Raw genomic sequence first — 20,669 nt, forward strand, 5'->3', positions numbered from 1 at the left:
GTTGAAGTATATTCAAGGGAAGGGTGTTTAAACTTTAACGTCCTCTATCACCACTGCTCGCTGGGAATACTGGGCTATTAAAAATAAAGAAATTGTTTTTTTCTTTGTTATTTGAAAATAAAACTTTAAAACTAGAAAACACTGGGTGGTTTTTGTTTACGAGTGAGTGAGCGGAAGGGTTTGCAGTTGCACAACTGCACTTTGCAAGCATGCTTCCGTGACTCTGATAGGTCAGGACTCTGCAGTCTTCTTCTGTTCTTCTGGGTCGTATAATCATTGGTCAGACACACTAGATAGTCGGTCAGGGGATTGGGGGTTCAACTTCTGTTCTGACTGAGGTATATGGAAAGTTGAACTGTACCTATCATCAACAATGTCCTATTTCTCTTGTCCATACTTCTGTATATGCAGAATAGTCCAGAATAGTCAAAAAGCCAACTACTAGCTTATTCTTGGTGTACATTGACATTTTGTTGTTGGGAATTGTCAAAGCACTCTATCATTAAGAAGACTGGAAAAGACAGCAAGGGCAACCCAGAGGACTGCACTCAGTGTCTAGTGCTATTGCTGGATCAGAGTTTTGTTTACCACCATTTGCTGACTGTGCAGCTTAGCTACCTACACAGACCGACTCATAGTCATAATAATAGTAAATTGTAGTAGCACAGAGAGTGATAGTAGAGGCAGGATAAGAATGCAGAAACAGTCTACAAGAAGATCAAAGACTATTTTGTAAAAAATAGAATTAGGAAACAGTTTGGAATGAATAGGTGCTGTAAAAGTTAGGGAAGTATAATTATTATCCCCCCTTCCACCAACTAGCCGAAGTGTTTGTTCCTGCCCTCCATTCTTTAGCTGATAGCACCTTAAGACCTTGCGGTAAATTGTGCGCTATATAAGAATGTATGACTATGACTATTAATATTAACAACAGAACAACTTACTGGGCCAGCAGAAGAGACTTCTGAGGACCGATTCTGCCCACCTTGTTCCGCCGGCGTCTCTGTCGTCCCGCCCCTGGGAGGTGCTGCTGATGAGCATGAAATAAACACAAACATGGATTATTGTTTTTTTGAAATATTTGATTTCTTTGACCACAATCTAAAATTATATCGGGGAAACAAATTACCAACAATTGCACTACATGTATTGACCTATCTGATCTGGTCAGCTAGGAGGATAGTACAGTATTGCTGGATTCGCAGACCATCTACTTGGAAAGTTATGTAAATCACTAACTAAACCAACAACAAAAAGGTTCTACTACGACTGCCAGCACTCAGCAGCATGCGACGTGACAGACACAGTCCGTCATCATGATTGCAGACCGCTAAAAAATGTCCTACTACTAAATAACAATAATAATATACTCAACCTATCAATCCACCACTATCTCTTCTTAGTGGCAGCAGGAGTACAAAGAAAGGACTAGACTTGAGTCTCTAGTCTCTCTAGCATTACGCAGTTCTGTAAAGTACTACACTCATACATAATTAGGCCAAATGAGCACAAAGTTGCAAACAAGTAAGCACAGTAGCAACGCCACTGAGCAGGCGAGCACCTGCAATCACAGAAGCTATTTAAAACATGAATTTACCTGCAATGTAATGGAATTGGCAGCATTCTTGCTCTTCAGGAAAAACATATATTAGCAATATAACACAGAGCAGAAGAAAACAAAGTAGTTATTAAATAGCTACTAACCAAGGCCAGGGATCTCAACGCCTAGCAGGTCGAGCAGGTCCTGCTCCCGGTCAAGGAGGTCCGACCACAGGTGCGTCGCCTGCTTGTAGGTGCGCCGGACCCCGACTCCCTAAACATGGCCCGGCACACCTTATCCCAGAGCTTGCGAAGTTCCCGGAGGCCATACCCTGCCCCGGGCCTGCCGCCTGCTGTGACGGTCTTCGGGAGGTGGCGCTGCACATAAAAGATAAGTGCGGCCACCTCCACCGCGCTGAAGATCTCCCTGGCCAAGACTTCCTCCCCCCTGAAGCGTCCACAATGGAGCCGGGTACGGGGTGCGGAACCCTTCCCCTTCATATTCTTCCCGGCTCCCTTTGCCATGGTCCTGGACAGGAAAATAAAATAAAAAAGGAAAGGAAGAATAGGGAAAACGTAAATAAAAGGAAAGAGTTAAAAAAAGTAGTTTTAAAGTATTCAAAAGTAGAAAAAAACACAAAATGTAGAAGTAGAAAAATAGAGATAGATAATGAGTAAAAAAAATTAAAACAAAGTTCAAAGAAACAAAGGATTGCAAAGATTAAGGGAGGATAGAAAAAGCAAGCCCAGAACCATAGCAATGAATGAAAAACAAGTTGGCTGCGCCCATTGGGACCGCGTGGGTAAGTTTGTGCGATATTTCCCACGCAAGCACGCAAAAACAGACGCAAAAACGTAATTGCAGCCCGCATGCAGGAAATGCACAACGTGAGCATGCAACTGGCTCCCGGAAACGGAAATGCGCAACGCAAACACTGAAAACAAAGCGCTGCGCCCATGTACGACCGCATGGGTAACTTCACGGTCAGCGCGCACAAATTCGTGGATTTTGCGGACAGCAAATTCGCTTTCGCACAAATTTGCGTACCGCAAATTCGCAAATTTCGCCCGTACTTACCCAAAATGCATTATCTCCACGTTATGCCTTTGGGGATTTTTCATTTTTGGCACATGACTACAGCCTGAATCTCTGAAAAGAATTACACCAAATTTAGCAGAAAGCCAAATTTTGGTCCAGAAAGCATGCTTTTTGTGTAATCTGTCCAGTAGTTTTTGAGATAATAAAGTTTAAAAAATATAGATATCCGGGGGCACGAGTCTGTGCAGTGGACTCGCGGAGCCTACTGAAATTTGATTGGCTGTCAATACTTCAACCAGGAAGTGTTGGCAAACATCTTGGGACTGAGCCTGAAGTTGAGTCCCACAAAAATTGTAAAAAAAGAAATGGGGGCACCCAGATATGGTGGGGGAGGGTCCTAGAGGTTAAAATGTTTTTATTTAATTTTGCTGCACTTTAGATCTACTGCAAAATTAAATAAAAAAAGATGCATGGGCATGTTTTTTTGATGAAGCCTCCGCGTGGGGCATATCCTGGCCTTGCCCCCAGACCTGGGGACAACCACCTCCACAGAGTTTTAAATTAATACAGTATGGGCCATGCGGACCGCACCGCAGACCACCACCTCTCTGGGGCAAATCTAAGAGAATAATGGAGGAGGTCTATCATGGACCCCGGGACCCCCATCTCCCCTCGGCTAGAGTAAGCATTGGAGGGGAGCTCATAGCCCCCTTCCTGAAGACATACATGGCCCTGAAACCGCCACCCCCAGTGCCTGCTACAGGAATGTCCTGGGGCGACCACCAACTGGACATTGCAGTTTGCTGTTGCTTTGCAGGAGCTTCTTGCCAAGCTACAGCAAACATTCCACTTTAAGCAAGCGAGAGCTCACAAATGCTCTTGCTTGCTGAAAACAGTATACGTCTGTTTTTCCTTGCCAGCTGTCAAGTGAGTGGGAAAACAGACAAATTGCTTTGAGATTCAGGGAGCTGCATGTCCAAAAATGCGGTGAGTCGGCAGGGCCCAGGGCAGGTCGTGAGTCTCCCCCAGCGGTTCCTAACAGGCTGGCCAGGGCCCAGGTGATGGGGTCCAAAATTGGCCTGTGGATAGGGACCGGGACAGACCCCTCTCCCTTATTTAAATATAGGAATAAAGGCTGGACTCCTAGGGATGGGATCCCTGGGGCCGAAATCAGCCTGGGGAGAGGAACTGCACAGCTCCCGATTTCCCATTTTAAATATAGAAATAATGGCCCGGGGAGGGGGGCGGCGTGGCCCCGCCCCCATATTCAAAAAAGGCCTAACTCTGGGTGATGGTGTTCCTGGGGCAGAAATCGGCCTGGGAGGGGGCAGCCACTCGGCACCACCCTCTTTAATTAAAAAAAAACTAATAAAAAAGGCAGGACCCAGGGGCATAGGGTCCCAGCGCCCACATTAGTCAGGGGAATTTGGCTGCATTAAAAAAAGGCCTGGCATGGGGAATGTGGTTCCAAGGGTCGAAAACGGCCCAGGGAAGGGGGGACACACAGCTCTCCTTCCCTAACAATAAAAAAAATCAGTGACCAAGAAGTTCCCAAAGGCCCCATTCCCTTTCTGCACCACTGTGCAAATGCACCTCCTAGCGTACTACTCATTGGGTGAGAAGTCCCTTGAATGCGGAGCGTTCTTGGGGGCCATAAACCCCTTCTGTTACCTCCAGTAAGTCACCGACAGTGGGAGTGCAGAGAGGTCTTTGGAGGCCATTTCCCCTTTCTGCACTACTATGCACAAGCATCTCCTGGCTCACTAGGGGTTGGGGAGAAAGTCCACTTTACTTCTGAGGGTCCTTGGGGTTAACTACACTTCCTGTTACCACCAGTACGTCCCACACAGCGGGATTGCAGAGAGGTTGGCTGTGGTCACACCCACTTTCTCCACCACTTTCTCCACCACTCTGCAAACGCACCACCTGGTGCACAACTCGGTAGGGAATGAAGTCCCATTAACTGCTGATAGTCCTTGCGGGAGGACACCCGTCCCGTTACAAGCAGAGCAGAGGCTTTTTTTTCTGGCATCAAGACCACTAACATATATCAGGTACTGGCTGACAGCGCAAAAAACACTTCACCGGGGGAGCCCCAGGACAGTTATCCGATCGGTTACAATGGACAACCCCAGTATTATCAAAGGTTGTGAGAAGCAGTCGGGCCTGGCAGTGATACTAGACACCTTAACTACAGAAATTAGAAGTAAGTTTGCAATATCCAAGAGAAACCAAGCCAAAATTCAAGATGCTTCCGAGACCCTAGAAGCAAAAATGTCCTCAATAACTTTTACAATTTGTACAATCAAAGCCTCTTTAGAGGCTAATTTTAAGGAGGTACAGGTTAATCAAGGGGAAAGATGAGCCTTAGAAAATGAGGAGGAGGACATGCTAGATAGATTGAGTCTTTGGAGAATAATGCTAGATGTAACAATACCAGAGTACTGAATATTGCAGAGGACCTTGAAGGAGAGAATATTAAGGGATCCATTACGTTTATTCAAGGAAATTATCCCCTCTACAGGCGCTACAGAGCTTGAGGCAGACATTCGGAGGATCCATTGAGACCCTATTTTGAAGAATCTAAACAGGAAGAGCCCAAGTAAACTTTTGATTAACTTTAAAACATACACTCTGAAAGAACAAGTCCTTTTTGAGGCCTTAAAGGCAGGTAGCTTAACTAAAGTGGATTGGTTGTTTCAAGTTTGATCTGATATCTCAAAGGTGCACAAGCCACAGAGGCCTCCCCCTGGTAGGCCTATCATTTCAGGAATAGGGTCTGCATTAAAGCCGCTGTCTACCTTTGTAGATGTCTTTCTACAGCCTATTGTTCAGAAAATGCCCACCTATTTAAAGGACACCAAGGATGTGTTACGAGTCCTCCCTGAAATTGAGTTTGACCCCGAAAGAGACCTTTTGGTCTCTTTCGATGTAGAATCCTTGTATACCTCTATCCCTCAGGATGAGACTCTAGAAGTTGTAACATCCATCCTGAGGGATTATATCTGTGAGACAATCACACCGGTACCATTCATAATGGCTCTAGCCACGCTGGCCATGAAAATGAATTATTTCAAATAAGAAGACAAAACCTATCTCCAGATATCTGGTACAAGTATGGGCAGCATTTTTGCGTGAGCTTGGCGAACCTGTACGTTCACCAGTTCGAACAACAGCATGTTCTCACTCCCACCAACCCCTTCCACACCTCAATTAGGTGGTGGAAGCGTTACATCGACGACGTGTTGGTGGTGTGGAGAGGCACTATGGACTCAGTCAATGAATTCCATCTGTGGCTTAACAGCAGAAACCAGTATCTGAAATTTACGATAGAGGCCCACAAAGAAAGGATTGCCTTCCTGGATTTGTCTATTTATGCTACACCTGCAGGCCTGCAGAGTGAGCTGTATAGGAAACCAATGGTGTGCAATTCTTTACTGCTCTATGAAAGCTATCACCCTAAGTCCATACGCCAGAATCTACCTTATGGGCAGTTCTTACGAGTTCGTAGGAACTGCTCTACAAAAGCGGACTTTGATGTGCATGCCAGCAACCTGTCAACACAACTTAAGGGGAGACACTATCCGAGCTCCTTGATTAAGAGGTCAAGAAAAAGAGCAATGAGCAATAACAGGGAAGCTCTCCTTGAACCTCCTGTTCCAAAACCCCCGTTAGAGAGACTCACCTTTGTGAGTACTTTCAACACAAGAAGCAACAACATCCAGAAAATCGCCAGACGACACTGGCGCATTCTCAACCACGGCAATGAGAAGATTGCACAGCCCTTATTCGTATTCAAACGGGCAAGTAACATCCGAGATCAGCTGGTGCATACCCGCCCCAGAGAAACTTTCAGAAAAACTGGAGAAACTCTTTGGAACCTCCCACCGGTGGTGGGTCATCACCCGTGCTGTATCTTTTCTGTATGTCCCCAGACGAAACACTCTAGGGAAATAGATGTAGGTACAAATAGACCATGGGTACAGTGTAATTTCAGCAACTGTAATAGCAACAATCATATTTACATGTTGACATGCACTTGCTCCATTCGATATGTGGGAATGACTACCCTAAGGTCCGCACAAGAATGTTAGAGCATAAGAGCTCTTTCCGCTGCAAGAAGTCTCTGACCAAACTTACGAGACATTTCTTGGAGAAACAGCACCATGAAACTGACTTCCAATGGACTGTTTTTGAAAAGCCTTTCGTACCGGGACATATAAGTGACATATCCAGGTATATTTTTTCTGAAAGAACAGAAATGGATTTACAAGCTTCGGTCAGACACAGAGGGATTGAACGACGACATTCCCTGGGCCCTGTTATAGAAACCGAGGTTGAGGGACGGTGCATCCTGGTGCTCATTGGAATGGAGGACCCTTAAAGGAATCATTTTTGAGCAATTGGCTACCCTCCATAAAAAGACGACCCAATCCATCGGCTATCACCTCTTATACTTCATCACATATGGGGGACTTAATAACTACCACATAGGACAGCATAATATAATACACCACATGTGAGAGTGAACCAACTGGTTGACAGCCTTATAGAACAGAGAGTGAGCCAACTGTTGCCAACTTGTTGACAACCTTATAAAGCAGGTACTGAACTAAAACAGGTTTCAGCAACATAGGCATTTCTACAATAATGAGCCACCGACCAGAAATAGAGGTGGGTTGCTATTAAGCATAGGCGGAAAATACGTTCCGCTCGCGGATTTTGCGGATTTTCTGTAAATTCGCGATCCGCGAACGCTCGTGAATTTACCGAAAATCCGCAAATTCGCACGCAGCAGATTTTTTTTCCCTGGTGATACAATTTTGCGGCGTGGGGCGTAAGTTCGCAATTGCAAACATGTAGGTGCGGCGGGCAGCAACAATCTCGCACTCGCGAAATTGCAAAATTTGCAATTCTGCACAAGTAATCCACTAGCAAGCAGCATAGACCTTCTGAAAAGGATGATTTTTATCAGAATAACTCCTCAGGTTTATATTTGCCTGCCCTTTTTTGGATTTGAGGCCTTTTGACTTTCTTTGGATCACTTTTGGATTAGAAATCAACTTTCACAAGTAAGTTTGTTTGGGGCATTACATTTGCTGTTCTGCAGAAAAACGAGTTTTGCTAAACTGAAAGCACTCAGCAGGTGCAAAAGTTCAAATTCATCATTAGTAACCATTCCCTGCAGTGCTTCCTGACTGGGGCCCCTCCAGAGTTCAGTTGCTAGTTACAACAATTGTATGACCCTGCTCTGACCCTCACAGCTGGATCATAGAATAGCTACAAGTAGGCCACAAAGGTCCTGGAAAAAAAATTGCACTGCAACAGGAAGCAAATTGCAGATAAGGAAGCAGGTGCCAGACTGGAATTTTAAAACAGTGACACATTAATAAATCAACCCCAAATTAATTCATGTCAGTTGGAGCAGGGCAGGTGTGCTTGCTTTTCCCCCCCATAATCTACAGTGATGATGATGAACCAGAGGGTGGCATTGATGTACCAGAGGGTGGCATGGGTGAAACAGAGGGTGGCATGGGTGAAACAAAGGGTGGCAGTGTTGAAACAGAGAGTGCTGTGAACCTGTGATGATGAACCAGACGTAGAAACAACATAGTTGCGACCGTTGCGTGCCGACAAGTAAGTTCGCAATTGCGAACTGGTACAAAATCCTCGCGAACTGGCAGAAACCCTTGCGAACACTATATAAACAAGAAAATCCGCAAATTCGCGAGAACTCACGGATTTTGCGGATTGCGAGTTCGCAAATACGCAAATTCGCGAACGCCAGATTCGCAAAATTCGCCCATGCTTAGTTGCTATATGCTATCCTGTGGAATTTCCGGCGGTCATCCTAGAATCGAGGGGTATGATATTGATTATCTTCAGTCTTAGCCCACAAATTAATTGATTTGGACATATTGATGAGATTTATTTAAATTCGTGACCCCTCTGATATTGCCTGGGTCCTATGGGAGCACTCTTACCTCATGATTCGGCCAGGCAGGTGCTAAAACTAAAATTACACTGACTTGATTGATAGAACTACAAATATGAATGATATGACATCATCCTGTAGTTCACCTATTCTATGTCAACCGATGGGCGTAGTGTTGAAATAACGAGTGAAACGAAGAACATCAATAACATTTAATAACACTTAACACGAATGCAGGGTTTAGAGAGCTTGTGGATTCATCTTAAATGCTGCACAATGTGGATGAACGATGTTCCCTTCAAGCTAGGAACTACAATCATGGGCGGGATGATGTCATCCCGTAGTCCTTCTCGCGAGAGTTCTTGCAGGATTTCGAACGCAAAGTAGTGCGTTTTGAATCCAGGGAGAAATGGAGTTTAAGCACAAATTATGGCGTTTTACAGCTGAAATAAGGTATGGAGATGTAAAGGTGAATCATAAATTCACCTATGTCTTTGATGAAAACAAGAGAGGCGGAGGGGTACGATATCAGTGCCCCTCCGAGACTGTGTTAAATTGCTGGCTCCTCTACCGTTCGGTACCTCCCCCAAGACTCAGATGAGAGCTTGAGGTACCTACGGAGAGGTAAGCCTGAGGAAACTTTATGTCTCACATCTACTTGAGTAATGCTGCATAGATATGGGCCATATCACAACAGAAGCAGTCTGTGTAGCTATGTACATGAGAGAGTGTGTTTGTTTGATACTACCCCTACACAGAGTATGTCACCTATTTGAGATGTGGTCATCAGATTAAAACACCCATATACAGTAGGTATTTACTATGAGATACTTGTTGGAGAAACATGACATATCTGAGGTACATATCTGAGGGGCGGGGCTTAAAGCCCGTTGGTGGCTCCTGAGACAGCTCCGCCGGTCGGGAGACTGCTGTGACGGATAGCGGGCTGCCAATGACCCTAAAACGGACGGACTCTCCTACATAGGCCGTCGGAACATGTCGGGACCTCCCGGCGGGTGTTTCCGAGGTTTGGAACTGCCTGAACAAGCAAAAACGGAGGTGGACGGAGCGGACCTCGGACGACCTCCCAAAATGGCGGTGACCGCGCTATGAAGTAACGGACCAAACGAGCATCCCATGGGCAAGATCTGCACCCTCTGGTCATCAGGGAGAATACAAGAGGTGTCCGCCAATAATGTGGCGCGGAAAATCGTGTGCTGACCTAACAGGCAACGGACCGTGAGTAAATTGCGATATGCGTTCCACGGAGCGCAAGATGGCGGCCAGCGTGAAACGCACAAAAGTAAAGAGCTCCACGGCAATGTACGGTCATTAAATGTGTGGCTCTCTTGCACTAAACTAGCGACTACGATGATCTGCAACTGCCGGCAAGCCCAGCACCCGGGTCAAACCCTTCTCTGGGGCGCCTGCGACTATCGACTGTGTGTTTGCCCACAAGGAAACACGGAGTACTGCGGCGGCTTACTCAGGCACGCATGCTAGAGACACAAGAGACATTGCGGTGCTGCTGTGGAGCGAACTGAGGGTTAGCAGCCATTAGGGACGTGATCGAGCAATGTCAATGTGGCGATGTTGGACAATGCGCGGGGAAGGTCGGGACGTCAGTAACATCGGTCGTATCCCCCCTGTGCGTGGTAGCAATATGCGACCGTGGGCTGCCATAGGAGGTGAACCAATATTGGCATAGCAACCAACGCGCATCCAGCGGGCTGCCCACGCCATCCAACTGGGTTATGTATGTATCCTCACCTAACTGCTCCGGGGGGCCATGCATCCATTCTCCGCAACAGACGGGCCTGGGCCCGAGGTCAGAAATGTGCCCCCCCCACCCCCCTTCACTGACCACGCTGCCTCGCGCAAACGGTGCCTGACTCCAAGATGGCGCCCTTGGGGACACGCTTCAGATGACCGGCGGACACAGGCTCCAGGGACACGAACGCATGCCAGGGGAAACCTTTGCTGCAAACTTTGCTGCCTTCCATCTCTGCCTGGGCGCCGGGGGTCTTTTTCCCCTGACCCTCCTCTGGTCGCCGGATTGAACTCCCCTGCCCAGCTCCTCTTGAACGATGAGGCTGCGACTTTGCTGCGGACTGCCTGTCCCCCCCTGGACCTGCTGGCTATGCCAGCCTTCTTTTCTTAACCTTCGGAATCGGACCTTCGCGCTCCCCGCCATTATCTCTATATGACGTGCCTCTTCTACTAACTTTCTCTTCCGCCATTTTAGTGATCTCTCACTGTCCTTTTGACTTTCCTACTGTCTCTCTTATTGCCTTTGACCAGTATAGGCCCAGAGTATATCCATTTGTATCTCCTCCTCGTGTGATTCTATCTCTTGTACATTTGCAATTTTTTTTCTTTTCTATTTGCACCTTTTTGTAACGCGTGTAATCCTAAGTCAGCTGAAATTCCAGGAGCCTAGTCCCGACAGCTCGACGACTTTCGGAGGGCTGGATGAGGTCCCCCGCTACACGGCGGAGGAGGGCACTGGACATCGAATGCTCTCACTGTCCTTTTGACTTTCCTACTGTCTCTCTTATTGCCTCTGACCAGTATAGGCCTAGAGTATATCCATCTATATCTCCTCCTCTTGTGATTCTATCTCTTGTACATTTGCAATTTTTTTTTCTTTTCTATTTGCACCTTTTGTAACGCGTGTATTCCTAAGTCAGCTGAAATTCCAGGAGCCTAGTCCTGACAGCTCGATGACTTTCGGAGGGCTGGATGAGGTCCCCCGCTACACGGCGGAGGAGGGCACTGGACATCGAATGCTGGCTTATGTAAAGCGCTCTGATAACCTAAACGGTTCAAGATCCTGAAATGTGCAACGTAACTGATTCTATGTAAACTGTTGTGACAACATGTAACGGAACTGGTGCTATGTAAAGCGCTCTGATAACCTTATCGGTTCAAGTTCGCGCTATAGAAAACTCTAAAAATAAAATAAAATAAAATAAATACTTTGAGACTGGGATCACATAGTCGGTGTGCTAGAGTCTCTACACATGTTGATCTATAGATATAGTAGAGTTGCGAAACAGGTACATTATTGGGGCATTATATAAGGCTGTTAATTAAGCTTCATGATGTTTCCCTTGTCTGTTTTACCTCTTATATCTATGTAGTGCGGGCCTCGTAGAACCTGAGCAAGGTCCAGGTGAGGTGAGGTCAAGTCCCCTACCATGAAGGGTGAGCATGAGCAAATTATTATTTTTTGTTTATAAAGATTTTTGGTGGAATACATGCTTTAGGATTAGGACACAGTTAGTTGATAATTAATCATTGTACATTTCTTTCCATAGAAATCTTACTTCTCAATAGACATGGAGGGTTAATGTCTCCGGTTGATACAGGTTGTATCGTATTCAACTGTTTTTCTTAATACCGTTTTTTTAATATATTTTCTCACTTTGGCGTTGGGGGTGTCTCTTTAGTTTACAATCACCAAGTGCAACTATTGTAAGAACAGAGGCCCTGATGAAAGCCATGGGACGATAAGCCCGGAAGGCAGAAACATGTTGGCTCATTACTAGACAGATATTTGTTGACTGTCTCTTTTGCTCTGTTCTAGGTTTTTAATTAGGAGGTGTTGTTCGTCCGTAGAATACATTTTGTAATAGGAGTACACATCATCCTATTTTAAATTCACTATTTTGTTTATGTTGCACTATTATTCACTTTACCATCAAAGATCAGCCATCATTGACGGTTCGTTTGTGTTGGTGGACCAAATCCTTAACCAGCAACAAATGGTGTGGCTCACAAGGTCCTAATGATCAGGGGACTAGCATTACTCACACCTGGGTTTGGCCAGATGATAGGACTGATCATCAAGTCAATTTGATGGAAACCCATTGCTAAATTGTTTTGGATTTTGAAAACCATCTTTGAATGATCTTTAAAGTGTCTGTGTCCTCTATTAACATAGTTTCCACCTTCGTTCATAATAGGCTGTTTTCAATTTGATTCAAACACTCCGAGATTCTGGTAAGTCGGATTGACAGCTCAGCTAATGAAATAGGCTGTTAGACCCCCTGTGTTTTTGTGTTATATATGTAGAAGGAGCTGGGGATAATAACCAGGTGTGGGTCTCTAAACGTTATATCCGTTGGACCCTCTTGTAATGGTTTGTTGTTGATCACTTAATCTTTCAACATGGTATGTAAATGGGATTAGAGGAGCCAGTAGAAGGAGAGGAATCCTGAAATATCTGAAACAGGCTAACCACAATATTATAATGTTACAAAATACTCATTTAATGCAGGATAAATGGAAGGATATCCTGGCTAAACAGAAATGGATTGAGGAGTCAATCTATACCAATCAATAATGTTGCACTAAGGAAGTGGTCTTATTTATTTAAAAATATATTAAAGGCATTTTAGGGGAGTGTAAGGTAGATGATTGGGAGTGTTGGATTATAGCCAACATAAAAATACAGAGAGCATGGTATGCTTTGGCAGGGTATTACGGGTCAAACATCTACGACATTGTGCCACTGCAAGCTCTATTTTGTCAGCTTGTGGAAGTTAAAGTCCCAATAATACTGGGAGGTGACTTTAATGTGTTACTGAACCCATGTGTAGATACATTTTTTAAAGGGAAATCAATATATTCACCAAAATTGAGACATCAGAACAATGATGGAAGACTCAAGGATAATAGACAAATTTGGAGAGCTAAGACCAAGGGGGAAAGTGGAATCTAAAGCTTTACTTTCCACAATAGAAAACATGGACATGCCTCTAGAATTGATTTCTGTTTGCTAGACACTAGACTGGTCGATAGAGTTAGGAGGGCGGAACATATCCCAGAGCATCTTTCAGATCATTCTGCAGTTCATTTAGAATTACGATTAGAAAATGGTCCTGCCTATGGTAGGTGAACATTTGATAGAACCTTATTACTGGATTCAACAGTAAAAACCCAATTGAAAAGAGACACATTGGAATGTTTTTATTGAATAACACTTCAGCTCCAAAATATATAATATGGGATGCATTTAATGTTTATATTAGGGGTAGGGTAATAAGCCACGCACCAGAAAAACATAAGGAGACAAGAAACAAGATACAAATTCTAGAAGATAACATCCTAAGGGCTTTGAGAGAGAGAGACTTGCAACAAAAAGACCAGGACCAGGCCAAGAAAGATAGTGAAAATAAATGTGCGAGACAGGCCTTAGTAGATAATCTAGATGGTATAGTATGGAAAAAATGGGAGGCCCGTATTTTAGCCCATTATGAATACGGTGAAGGATGTGGTAAGCTTCTTGCCTGGAAGTCAAGAATTTACTATACAAAAAAAGTGTTAAAGAAACAATATCTAAAGAAACTGAGTTGTGCTGTACAGAGAATTCAGAAATAGTACAATCTTTTACAGTTAATGGACTATCTTAATGATATGATTTTGTCCTTGCTCAATGAAGATTTAACGCAGACTCATAATCAGAAAATTACTTTAGGGGAAGTTAAGGTGGCAATTAATAAGCTGAAGATAGGTAGCCCCCTCTGGGCTGAAAGGTATACCCAATGAGTTTTGTAAAATTCTGCCCGATTAACTCATACCTGTTTTAGCTGATTTGATAGGTGGAATATTCTCTGAGGACCAGCTGAGCCCGAAGTCTTGGGATGAAGCGGCTGTTGGCTTATTTCTGAAACCAAGTAAAGACCCTAAAAATTCTGACTCATAGACAGATTTCATTACTAAATTGCCTTTATAAAATCTATGCGCTAATCCTAGAAAAGAGGTTAGAGCGAGCAATGGGAATCCTGGTTCAAGAAGATCAGAAAGGCTTTATTAAAGACTGACAGCTGCATTACTTAACTCATGATTTCATCGGCGCAATCTGGTTGGCTATGCTGAATAAACAATATGTATCTATCCTCACATTTGATGCCGCAAAGGCCTTCGATAGAGCAAGCTGGTCTTTTTTCATTCAAACTATCCACAAATGAGTTCTGGGTGAGAAATTTGCTAAAGTTATCAGGGCAATATATAGGAAGCCAACAGTCAGGATACTAGTTAATGGGAATCTGACAAAGTCAATTGAAATAGAGAGAGGGACAAGACAGGGGTGTCTCCTATCTCCTTTGCTCTTCGATCTATACATTGAACCATTAGCAATTAAAATTTGAGGAAATCAGAAAATCCTGAAAATCCTGCCATTTGAATGTAATGGGTGGGTAAAAAAGTGGCATTATTTGCCTACGATTTGAAGGATTTTACAAGGGATTCTACAGCCTCCTACCTAGTATAAGGGCACATTTGAATCGACTTTGTGAGAGACTCTGGTTATCAAATCAACCGACAAAAAAACGAGATCAAGTCATGGAACACACAACTTACCTATCCCCTTATAAAACAAGATATGAGTACTTTTCTAAAATGGCCCAGGATTATTTGGACAAAAAATGAGTGAGACTAGAGCTTTGTTAAGGTCTTCGGGTTGTCTTCCGCTCTCATTGTTAAGTTGATTCAATTTGGTGAAAATGTCAATCTTACCGAAATGTACCTTTATTTTTCAATTCAAATTCAAAATACTTTATTTAGACAATGAAGTCTGTCAAAGTACATAGAATTGTAAATAAAATCAGAGTAATAACTGTTATCAAAATGTTTCTTAGGTCTCCGTAAGTTTACAGGTAATTCATGGTTCATCCTCAGTAGTCCTCACTGGTAAAATTGTTAAAAAACATTTCAACAGAAAGCTAATGACTTAATAAAAGGACATTTGGTTTAAAAGAGAAGCAGTACTGTCTGTCCATTTGAAGCAAATTATTTTCAGACTACTAATATTCAGAGATTCTCCCCTTCTTCTTTTTTGGGATCTGAATATATTTTCAGTTGCTTCTCCACGCACCCTAAACGTTTTACCAGTTTTTAAATCACTTGCGACTGCTCATTGTTCAATAAGAAACTGATGGTACATGGTAATGTAAGTGTCCGCTTCTTGATCCAAAGTAGCTTGAGCAATCTTCTGCGGTTTGATAGTAGTACAGGGCATATCCTGAGATAGATTACATAGGGGTCACATTTTCGACTCTTGTTTATCCACCCATGGTGGGAACAGATCTAAAGATGCAAAAGAGCCCATCCAAAGCTGCAGAAATTTCTTCTTATGGTAGGAGGAACATGTTGCAGTATTTTTAAAACAATCCCTTTATCCTTTAATCTAAAATCTATAATAAAAAATACAAGGTGAAATTACAAGATTTATTTTGTTTTATAAGGTAGTGAGGATCTCTTGGAAGAAACATCAAAGAGCCACATCAGAGAGAGGCATTGCAGGGTCGATCTACGTTTATATTGTTAGGCCTTTCAGTTAAAAAAATATAAGATCACTCTTGTCCAGCTTGGTTTGTTTCCTCACAGATTTCTAGCAATGATAGCAAATTTGTCTTACAGTGGTTATTTTTTTCTTTTAAAATTTGGTCATCCTAAATTTTTTTTAAAAAGTAAAATTGAAGATATTAAGAGCGGCATGCTAGCTCTGATATCAGAAGAATTTTGAGGATACCCTAATACAGCACATTTGCACCCATTTGGATTTCTCCAAGGACCCGTAATTGCCTTTAGGATAAATTATCTGTCCCACTAATGGACGCATGAATAAATAAATTGTGGCAATTATTGCAGGAAAACAAAATAGTTCAGTGGGAGACCTTAACTATTTTTACGAATAAAAGTCTTTCTGAACTTAAGTTTTATCATCTTTCATGCTGGGTACATGGCCTAGTTCAAGACAGTGAAGGAAAAGAAGAATGGGAAGATAAAATGCCGGGGACCCCTTTTAAACATAAAGAAGTCGTAGTATTGGATGCTGGTAATGGGTGAGGATGTGACTTCAGTGCCACCGCAGGCGATCTGGAGGTGGGACCTGTCGACAACAAGTTTAACACATCTATGACAAGTATTGATGCTCGCTTTATGAGCGGTAATAAAAGCTGCACCTCAGAAGACATCATCTCTTTACAGCTCGCAGGGCATACTAGACCCCGCAAAGACTATCAAAGCTGGAAGACAGGGAAATTAGATCTTGCCTAAAGTGTTCCATGGGGAAAGCAGATGATGTATATATGTTTTGGCAGTGTCCTCTGATTTAGGTCTTCTGGCAAGAAGTTGGTAGGGCTATCTTAGACATTTTGGTGAAAGATATTTTTTTAAGCCCTGCTTTGGTTATTTTGGGGGTTTTGTCAGGTGAATGGTCACTGATAAAACTTATAAAAAGGCATGCACAATTGGTATTTGTTTTAATATCATTGGCAAGAAGGGAAATTTGTTTGAAATGGGTATCCCCCTCACCACTGGATTATCTGGATTGGGGTAGGTCTGTAAATAGAGTTACTAGCCTAGATCGTAGCTGCCTATCAAAAAAAGATCAGGAATATGGGTGGCTTGGAAAGATTGGGTTAGAACTAATAATTAGATAACATCTAAATAAGGCCCAATGATTATGAAATAAGTCAAACCAGGGCAGGAAGGAGGAATAACTCCCAGGTTTTTAAAAATATTGTGTTTGCCTGGTTCATATGAGGCTGGCTCTCAGGAAATTTGGAGATTGTTGGAACACCAAAGCCTATAAGAATCCTCGCTCCTTTGGAACTTTCCCTGAGCTCTTACCTCTCACAAAATTACTTATTTATGAATGATGACAAAAAAAACCAACAAAAAAAACCACAAGTTCACAGCTAATAGAATGCATTGCATGGCTTTTGGTGGCAAAGGAGAGATATTAAAAAAACACTTACACCCAGGTAAATGTGTTGTACTATGTTTATTGACACAGTGCCTTCTAATTGAAACAGAACCTTTGGTACTTTAAGCTGTTTTATGCATGGTCAGGTGAGTGATGATGATGATAATATAAGAATGTACAAAAATAATAATTCCTAACATAAGGAAAGAGATAACTTAAATTGACCCAAAAGTTAATTTCTTCAACTTTAATTAACCATTAAACACACCTTGCCTATTTTATTTGTTTTTAACAATAGTGCTGAGTCGAGTAAACAGCTTCCCAGTTCTACTGTTGACCAGGGAGCCACATGCGTAGGTCAGGAGGGCCACATGCACCCCCCTGGGCCGTACTTTGAGTATTACTGCTCTAGGCAGATTATTTAACACTCTCTGGGCTCCATACAGATGATGGATGCAACTACAACCTGAACCTAATACTCCAGCTGTTAAATGTATGTATTTTCCTCTCTACTATCGAATATCCCTCAGGATGATAGGGTATATCTGTAAGCCTTACAGGCAAATGCTGGTCCCTTGTCCGAGTGGAATGCAGCTACTGCATATGTCCTGATGAAGCCTTGCAGATCTTTTATAATAGTTTGAGCATCAGCTGATTGCTGTGGCCAGACCCATAGGAATATAGAACACAAGTCCACAGCTAGTAGACTGCATTTAAAGGAACCATCTGAGAGAAGAGGTCTGCAGTGGTCGAGATATACACAAGCTAATGGTTTTTTTGAGACTGGGAGATGTGTCTATTGTGGGAGCTCTGCATTGAAAGCTTTTATTTGTTGACAAATACCACAGCTAATGACATATTGTTTAGTATGTGTGTAGAGGCCATGCCACCAATAGCGTTGCTGTACTAGTGAAACTTCAGCCACCACATCTGGATAGGCAGAAGATGATCCCTTATGAGCAACTGTGATTAATTCTAGCCTGCAGTCTGAATTTTATATCCCTCAATCCGCCACTTCAGGAAGAGGAGAAAAATGTATGTTTTGTTCACTCAGCAGGTAGGAGTATTTTGCTGGATATTTTTCAGGTATGGAGTGCTGCTGCATGAAGCGGTGACAGCTACCATAATGTCTCCATCCACTCTTGTATGGGAACAAGTGACAGCAGTCTGGACTGCTGCCTTTGTGGATTCATGGCCAGTGAATTCTCAGCAATATTTATTCCAACACGTTGGGTACTCAATGTTTAAATTACATGAGCCTGTGGCAAACATTCTTTTAAATGGGCCACCTTTTCCCAAAGCAATTTATGCTTAATACTATTCCTTTTGAGTCTCTGAATCTATTCAGGTGGCAATAGTGTAATTGCTCATTGAAAGACGGGGCACAATATTAAAAAATCACACACTAAGGGCCTGTTTATGATGCAGTAAGAAACAGCTCCAACCCTAGGTCAGGGCCGAACCTACGGTTTCGTAATCTCCTGTTTGGATACATTTTCAAATGACCCATTTTGATGGAGTCAGTAAGAAATTAATCCAAACAGGATTTTCAAATGGCTTATGATGGGCTCAGAGAGCCTGTCTGAAATTCGGAAAGGAGCCTGTAATCCCAAGGGCGGCTCTTTCCGTCCAAGGGATTACAATGGCAGATTCCCACAGCCTTTCCTGCCGGCTTTTATGACTTTGCGGGCCCCAATGGGTGTAAGGCTTCCGGATGGCAGCCCAAGGTACCTCCCTGTTGATACCTGCACCCGGTGGCAGCACCTTGAGGTGCCTGCCAGCGGGTGCAGGGATGAACTTCAGCTCAGCTTTTTACAATGAGATCATGCAGTCCGGTCGGAACACATGCTCCCACTGTAAAGAATAGGACTGTGACCGAATAGTATTTGGTCGCATCTTACTTAATGGGTTGGGACCGACCTGGGTTGGGGCCGATGACAGGAGGTCAGTGGGTCCCAGTTACTAAACAATGTCGAATGGACTCAGGGCTGTCTGATATCGTAATCGGGCCTTTTAAGTGTGGAGAATACAGGATTGTTATTTTCTTGTGCCAGAATTAGAGCTTTGAGTACAGTCAGCTGTGCAATACAATCACCTAGAGATTCTGTAAACGTTTTTGGGGGCTGGAATACCTCATTCCACATCACTCCATGAACCACTGCGCAAGCGACTGAGTATCGTTCTTTAGTTTCAACTGCGGGTTGAGCTGAACCATCAGCATAGACAATGAAGGCAAGAGGCAAAACGTCATTGGACACAGGGTATTCTTGTTCATATTGTAGGAATTCTTGTGTTTGTAGTGTTGCGTCAAAGACAAAGGACCTGATTTAGATCTTGGTATAAGGGTTACCCAGTTTTCTCTAAGAAATGTAGTGCTAAGCTTTTGACTTCATTTAATAACTCATATTCTAGGAACCGGATACATAGATAGGCAGTTTTTTTTTCTGGCAGTTGAATTTGTAGCCATATTCTGAAAATCCCACAACTATGCAATCTACTCTGACTAGACGCATGTTCATGTCTTCATCCATAAGGTATATGTCATTGACATAGGACAATGCTTATTTATCAATTCTTTGTAGAATTGATGTTTCATAGGCAGAGAACATGCCTAATGTTGTTTTATATTTTTTGTGCACAATATTGTTTATTAGTGCTGTGCTGTGTGAGTTTAGTATTGCAAATTGTGTGTATGACTAAGCAGTATGAATGATCTGTTTTAGGTACTGGAAACAAAGTATTGTTCATTGGTGCGATACAAGGCTCTATTGAGCTTAGATTTTGTAGTTGTGTTAGAGTTTCTCTAACTGGGTGTTTAGCTTCATGTTTAGTAGGGTATTGTTGTTGCCCTTGTGGTCTGGGCCTTTTAGGTGTGGCATGATAACATGAGTTTTAATCCCATGCTATGTGTTTGCAGTATAATGCTGGGGCTTGTGCAAGGGCCCACTCTATGGCATAAATATGTTTTACTCCTTCAGGAACGAGGATGGAGAAAGATGGTATTATTCTATTATTCCCTTATCGGACTTTCTGAGCAAATCTGGTGGCCAATCCCTTTCAGCCAAGAGAATGTCGTATGTAATTGTTTCTAAAAAATTACTTTCTTGGTGTAAGGTATATCAGCCTCAATTTGGATGCCCAAATCATATAATCTATCTGGAGAACTAACCCTCTAGACTAGTGGCCCACCTGAATAAAATCATCAGTTGCTCTCGCCACTGTGCAGTCAAGCAGAGCCAGCGCCCACTCCTTGATCTGGAGTAACCTCTTCAATATGTTTGGCATATTGGATGGAAGTACCTGCCACTTCCTTCTTTTTGAATTGGGTTTTTTGTTGTGAATTTTTTTCTTCCTTTCTTATGATGATGTCAGGCGAGCGCTGTAAGTCCTTTTTTTGTTTCAAATACTTTTCTGATCTACCTCCGATCATCCTCCTCTCT

The sequence above is a fragment of the Lissotriton vulgaris genome, chromosome 4_1 (genome assembly GCF_964263255.1).
Source record: "Lissotriton vulgaris chromosome 4_1, aLisVul1.2, whole genome shotgun sequence".
NCBI lineage: Eukaryota > Metazoa > Chordata > Amphibia > Caudata > Salamandridae > Lissotriton > Lissotriton vulgaris.